We start from the raw sequence: 7500 nt of genomic DNA on the forward strand, positions 1-7500 counted from the left end.
TGGGCACAGGGGGATCTCCTAGTGGTGCCCCCCAGGCCCAGAGTGTGGAGCCCCAACTCGGCTTATTTTTATTTTTATTATTATTTTTTTTTTTATTTAATTATTATTTTGGGATTATTAGACTGGGTAGAAGTTGCAACTTCAAACGGGCATATCTCCGGAACCAAGCCGAGTTGGGGCCCCATACACCCGGCGTGGGGGGCCCTCCTAGAGGCCCCCAATACCCCCGAGTGTGGAGCCCCAACTCGGCTTACTTTTCGAGTTACAGCCGGTCAAAGTTGAAACTTTAAAGGGCCATATCTCCGGAACCAAGCCGAGTTGGGGCCCCATACACCCGGCGTGGGGGGCCCTCCTAGAGGCCCCCAATACCCCCGAGTGTGGAGCCCCAACTCGGCTTACTTTTCGAGTTACAGCCGGTCAAAGTTGAAACTTTAAAGGGCCATATCTCCGGAACCAAGCCGAGTTGGGGCCCCATACACCCGGCGTGGGGGGCCCTCCTAGAGGCCCCCAATACCCCCGAGTGTGGAGCCCCAACTCGGCTTACTTTTCGAGTTACAGCCGGTCAAAGTTGAAACTTTAAAGGGCCATATCTCCGGAACCAAGCCGAGTTGGGGCCCCATACACCCGGCGTGGGGGGCCCTCCTAGAGGCCCCCAATACCCCCGAGTGTGGAGCCCCAACTCGGCTCACTTTTCGAGTTACAGCCGGTCAAAGTTGAAACTTTAAAGGGCCATATCTCCGGAACCAAGCCGAGTTGGGGCCCCATACACCCGGCGTGGGGGGCCCTCCTAGAGGCCCCCAATACCCCCGAGTGTGGAGCCCCAACTCGGCTCACTTTTCGAGTTACAGCCGGTCAAAGTTGAAACTTTAAAGGGCCATATCTCCGGAACCAAGCCGAGTTGGGGCCCCATACACCCGGCGTGTGGGGCCCTCCCAGAGGCCCCCAATAGCCCCGAGTGTGGAGCCCCAACTCGGCTTACTTTTCGAGTTACACCCGGTCAAAGCTGGACAGGAAGTGGCCGTATCTCGGGACCGGAAGGTCCCCGTGGCTCGGGACGGCGGGAGGAGCAAGGTCCCCGAGAGCGGGCCCCGCACCCGCCGCCGCGAGCCGCTGGGACCTCCCGGTCCCGAGATGGGCCCCGTTACGCGCGGGCGACTTTCGGAGAAAACGGCCCGTATCTCGGAGAGGGGAGGTCCCAGCGGCTCGCCCTTTCGGGTGTCGGGGGCTCCCCACGGGCCCTCTCGGAACCCGCCTCCCCCGGGCCCCTGGGACCTTTCCTTCCCGGGCGCCCCCCCGACACGTCGGGCCCCTTTTCTCCGGGACCCGGGGGCCCCGGAGCTCGGGGGCGGGCTCTTTGCGAGGGGCCCGCCGGGACGCCACACTTGACCCGAGTCCGGTGTCTCTGGGCCCCCGGGTCCCCGAGCTACGTGCGTTCGAATTCGGGGCCCTTTTCCGGGCCCGAAAATCCCTCAAAGTCCGAAAACGTGCAGCGGGCGGGGACTTCCGGGGCCCCGGAGGCTCTGACGGCACACCCAGGGAGGTGCACCGTCCTCGGGCACGGCCAGGTGGCCCCCCCCCCGGGGTCCTGGAAGTCCCCCCGCCCCCCGGAGACACCCACACCCACCCACCGGACGGGAAGATTCCGTTTTTCGCCGATATCTCGAAGACGGCCGGGCGAAAAAATTTCAAACTCGGGTCTTCCGTAGGCCTCGAGGGGCCCTATCCAAAGAGGCCACCCGCGTCCCCGGGGGCCTCGGGGTCAGGGAGTTAGGCCCGGTCAAAGGCGCGGCGTTTTTTGGCTTATATCTCGCGAACCCCTGGGCCAATCTTCCCCAAACTCGAATCGACCGTAGTGCCGGACGGGGCCTTTCGAAAGAGCCCACCCACGAGGTCCAACTCGCCCGGGTCCCCGAGTTATAGCCGTTCAAAGTCGGGGGTCCCGGCGAACGGCGATCCGGTAGGGGGCGTCCCCGGGGCCCGCCGCCGCCCTGGTTCGAGCGAGGGCCCCCGTGGGACCTCGCCACCCAAATTTGAGCTCTCTGGGCCTTCGCGTCGCGGAGATACGGGCGATTTTCTCCCGGGATCGTGACGTCATCGGCGGGCGCCATTTCAGAGCGCGGCCGAGGGTTTTCGGCCGATATCTCCGCGAATACTCGACCAAAAACGACGAAACGCATATGGACGCGTTCAGCTCGGCGAGACGGTTCGAATGAGCCCGGCCTCGGCCGGGCACGTCGAGTTTTCGGCGAGATATTTGCGTTTTTCCGCTTCCGGGGCGCTTTGGGGGCCCGTATCTCGGGCCCCCGGGGGCCCACGGGGCTGGGGGCGGTCTCATTCGAAAGGTCTCGTCCCGTTCTCCAGCCCATAAAAATTTGGCGTCGATCGGAGCCGCCTTCGGCGAGCTACGGTCGTTTGAAGCCCCGTGCAGTGGGGTTACCGTCCTTCAAACAGCCGCCGCTCGCAGGGGGAGTCCCGGGGAGGCATGGTTGCCTGTATGACTTGGGCTTAGAGCACCCAGCCCCGCGCTCCTGGAGGAACCTCCGGTGCACAGGGTCTGCTGCAACCAGCCACGTGGGTTTTGAGGGGTAGGGGAGCGTGCGCTCTCCTCCCCGGGCGGGCGGCCGGGCCCTGGGGGCTCGCGCCTCCACGGAGGGACCTCGCTCCCGGGGCTTCGTCCCCGGGGCTCGGGGACTCCGTGGCGGCTCGGCCCCCGGGGTTCGACCCCGCTCGCTCGCTCCAAAACCCAAGTCCAAAACGTGGGGTTGCACGGGAGCTCCGGGCGCGACGGGTCTCCACGCACGGCCCCGGGGAGGGAGCTCCGACCCGGGCCGGAGGCAGATTCGCCCCCTGCCCCCCGGCTGTCCGCCCGGAGCCGAGACGGTCCTAAAACGGGCCTTGGGGGTGATGTAGAAGGGTAACGCTCACCCAACCAGGACTCACACAAACCGATCTGCATCCCAGGCAGGGTGCGGGTCTCCTGGGCACGAATAAAGCCCGATGCCCCGTGGGTGATGTTGGCCCTGGCCACTCAAGGCACTCACCCAAGCCAGAGAGGGTGCACTCTGGCTGGGGAAGCAGATTCAATCTCTGCTGTGGTGGAGCTCTGGAAAAACGCGAAACCTCCAGGAAAAGACGGCCCGATTTCTCTGAAAAGTGCATCCCAGGCAGGGTGCGGGTCTCCTGGGCACGAATAAAGCCCGATGCCCCGTGGGTGATTTTGGCCCTGGCCACTCAAGGCACTCACCCAAGCCAGAGAGGGTGCACTCTGGCTGGGGAAGCAGATTCAATCTCTGCTGTGGTGGAGCTCTGGAAAAACGCGAAACCTCCAGGAAAAGACGGCCCGATTTCTCTGAAAAGTGCATCCCAGGCAGGGTGCGGGTCTCATGGGCACGAATAAAGCCCGATGCCCGTGGGTGATGTTGGCCCTGGCCACTCAAGGCACTCACCCAAGCCAGAGAGGGTGCACTCTGGCTGGGGAAGCAGATTCAATCTCTGCTGTGGTGGAGCTCTGGAAAAACGCGAAACCTCCAGGAAAAGACGGCCCGATTTCTCTGAAAAGTGCATCCCAGGCAGGGTGCGGGTCTCCTGGGCACGAATAAAGCCCGATGCCCCGTGGGTGATGTTGGCCCTGGCCACTCAAGGCACTCACCCAAGCCAGAGAGGGTGCACTCTGGCTGGGGAAGCAGATTCAATCTCTGCTGTGGTGGAGCTCTGGAAAAACGCGAAACCTCCAGGAAAAGACGGCCCGGTTTCTCTGAAAAGTGCATCCCAGGCAGGGTGCGGGTCTCATGGGCACGAATAAAGCCCGATGCCCGTGGGTGATGTTGGCCCTGGCCACTCAAGGCACCACTCACCCAAGCCAGAGAGGGTGCACTCTGGCTGGGGAAGCAGATTCAATCTCTGCTGTGGTGGAGCTCTGAAAAACACGAAAACCTCCAGGGAAAAGACGGCCCGGTTTCTCTGAAAAGTGCATCCCAGGCAGGGTGCGGGTCTCCTGGGCAAGAACGAAGCCCAATGCCCACCTTGAAACGGAGCCTGGGCTCGACTCTGAAGCCCAGATCTCGAAAAACGACAAAGTACAAAAAGGTGCGGTGGCTCCAAACCTCCATGCCCTCAGACCTCCCTGGCCAGCCCAGGGAGGGTGGCCCGTCCTGGGCCAGACTCAGATTTCCCCCGCCACCCCTGGAGCTCCGCCTGGAGCGAAGACGGTCCTAAAACGGACCATGGGGCTCTTGTAGAGGATGAGGGAGGGAGAGAGGGGCCTTCAGAGAGCCCCTTGGCCGGCTTGACTCTGGAGTCGAATTTGGAAAAATAGACAAAGTCCATAAACGTGCTGTTGGTTCGGACCTCCAGGGCACTCAAGGCACTCACCCAAGCCAGAGAGGGTGCACTCTGGCTGGGGAAGAGGATTCAATCTCTGCTGTGGTGGAGCTCTGAAAAACACGAGAACCTCCAGGAAAAGGCGGCCCGGTTTCTCTGAAAAGTGCATCCCAGGCAGGGTGCGGGTCTCCTGGGCAAGAACGAAGCCCAATGCCCACCTTGAAACGGAGCCTGGGCTCGACTCTGAAGCCCAGATCTCGAAAAACGACAAAGTACAAAAAATGTGCGGTGGCTCCAAACCTCCATGCCCTCAGACCTCCCTGGCCAGCCCAGGGAGGGTGGCCCGTCCTGGGCCAGATTCAGATTCGCCCGCCACCCCTGGAGCTCCGCCTGGAGCGAAGACGGTCCTAAAACGGGCCTTCGGGGATGTATGAGAGAGGGGAAGCGTGGTGGTGGCAAACACAGAGGACCCCCTACCAGCGATCAGACCGTCGTGAGTCCCACTCAGAGTCACTCTGGGTGGGCATGTAAAAATCCAGATTACGCCGCGCTGGAGCTCTGGAAGTTACGAGACCTCCAGGAAAAGACAGGCTGGTTTTCTGAAAAGTGCACCCCAGGCAGGGTGCATCTTTTCCTGGGCACGAGCCCAGCGCACATGGTGTGGTGGTCCGGCTCTGGTGCCAAAGTTTGGGGGAAAAAATAGACAGAGTCCAATAACGTGGTGTGGTTCCAAAGCTCCATGCCCTCAGACCTCCCTGGCCAGCCCAGGGAGGGTGGCCCGTCCTGGGCCAGATTCAGATTCGCCCGCCACCCCTGGAGCTCCGCCTGGAGCGAAGACGGTCCTAAAACGGGCCTTCGGGGATGTATGAGAGAGGGGGAAGCGTGGTGGTGGCAAACACAGAGGACCCCTACCAGCGATCAGACCGTCGTGAGTCCCACTCAGACTCACTCTGGGTGGGCATATAAAATCCAGACTACGCCCCGTCGGAGCTCTGGAAGTACGAGACCTCCAGGAAAAGACAGGCTGGTTTTCTGAAAAGTGCACCCCAGGCAGGGTGCATCTTTCCTGGGCACGAGCCCGGCGCACGTGGCGGGGTCCGGCTCTGGTGCCAAAAAAATTGAGAAAAATCGACTAAGTCCAATGGCGTGACGTGGGTTCAAAGCCCCATGGTCTCAGACCTCCCTGGCCAGCCCAGGGAGGGTGGCCCGTCCTGGGCCAGAGTCAGATTCGCCCGACACCCCCTGGAGCTCGACCTGGAGGGAAGACGGTCCTAAAACGGGCCTTCGGGGCTGTATGGAAGAGGGCAAGTGTGGTGGTGCAAAACACAGAGCACCCCCTACCATTGATCAGACCGTCGTGAGTCCCACTCAGACTCGCTCTGGGTGGGCATATAAAATCCAGACTACGCCCCCCCGTCGGAGCTCTGGAAGTACGAGACCTCCAGGAAAAGACAGGCCGGTTTTATGTAAAGTGCACCCCAGGCAGGGTGCGTCTTTCCTGGGCACGAGCCCGGCGCGCGTGGCGGGGTCCGGCTCTGGTGCCAAAAAATTTGAGTAAAATCGACTAAGTCCAATGACGTGGTGTGGTTCTAAAGCTCCATGGTCTCAGACCTCCCTGGCCAGCCCAGGGAGGGTGGCCCCGTCCTGGGCCAGAGTCAGATTCGCCCGACACCCCCTGGAGCTCGACCTGGAGGGAAGACGGTCCTAAAACGGGCCTTCGGGGCTGTATGGAAGAGGGCAAGTGTGGTGGTGCAAAACACAGAGCACCCCCTACCATTGATCAGACCGTCGTGAGTCCCACTCAGACTCGCTCTGGGTGGGCATATAAAATCCAGACTGCGCCCCCGTCGGAGCTCTGGAAGTACGAGACCTCCAGGAAAAGACGGGCTGGTTTTATGGAAAAAGTGCACCCCAGGCATATGCTTGTCGAACGGTCGGTCTGGGTAAACGGCGAGTGTCCGTGCTGTTGCGTGCGAACGAGATTCCCAATGCTAACGAACCTCCCCCGGCTGGCGACCGGGGAGAGCGCCTCGTTTTCGGGCACGAGCGAATGCGTCTGCCTGGCGGAGCCCCCGTCGGTGCCGAGGTGGTCCTGAGACGGGCCTTCGGGGTTTTGTCGAGGAAGGGGACAAGCGCCCCAATCGGACAAGGCGACGGGCTAAAAAATGGTGCTCGGTATCGGTTTCTGACATCCAGGCGGGGATGCGTCATCTGGGGTCGGCAGGCAGGCAGGCAGGCGGTCACCAGGGCGCTCTGGAGGAAAAGGCCCCCCCTCCGGAAAAAAAGGACAGAGTCCGTAAACGTGAAGTCGAAAGAGTTCCCCAGGGCCGGCCCGTCTCCATGGCCGGTGACCTGGGTGGGTGCCTCGGACCCGGGGCGAGACGGTATCGGTGGGCGTGAACGGAGCACCCGTCGGTGCCGAGACGGTCCTAAAACGGGCCTTCGGGGTTTTGTCGAGGAAGGGGACGAGAGCCCCGCTCGGACAAGGTGACGGACCAAAAAAAAAAGCGTTGCTCGGTATCGGTTTCCGACATCCTGGGGAGGATGCGTCGTCTGGGGTCGGCAGGCAGGCGGTAACCAGGGCGCTCTGGAGGAAAAGGCCCCCCTCCGGAAAAAAGGGACAGAGTCCCTAAACGTGAAGTCGAAAGAGTTTACCAGGACGGCCCGCCTCCCGGGCCGGTCACCCGGGAGGGCGCTTCGTGCCCGGGGCGAGACGGTATCGGTGGGCGCGGCGGAGCTTCCGTCGGTGCCAAGACGGTCCTAAAACGGGCCTTCGGGGTTTTGTCGAGGAGGGGACAAACGCCCCGCTCGGACAAGGTAACGGATCTCCGTGTGACGGGCGCCTCCGGGTTGCCCACCCCCCGGGGCCCGAGAGGAGCGCACCCCCTCCTCCCGGGCCGTCGACGCGAGGGGTGTTTAGCCTGATCGATTGGAACTTCGGACGCGCCTGGGGACGGCCCCTGCCCGGTCGAGAGACCGCTATGGGCAGCTTGCTCCTCCCCGCTCTGCGCGTCGACTCTAGACGCGGCCTCCCTCCGGGGAAAGCAGGCCGCGTCGACCTCGGGAGACTCAGAAGACCCGTCTGAAACGAACGTCCGCCACGGCGGGCGGAGGACGCGGTCGCGTCGGTCGGATCGGACGGCGAGCGGATCGGGGGGCTCGACACATCCCCCCACCCTC

The sequence above is a fragment of the Pimephales promelas genome, chromosome 2, assembly GCF_988280905.1.
Source record: "Pimephales promelas chromosome 2, fPimPro1.hap1.1, whole genome shotgun sequence".
NCBI lineage: Eukaryota > Metazoa > Chordata > Actinopteri > Cypriniformes > Leuciscidae > Pimephales > Pimephales promelas.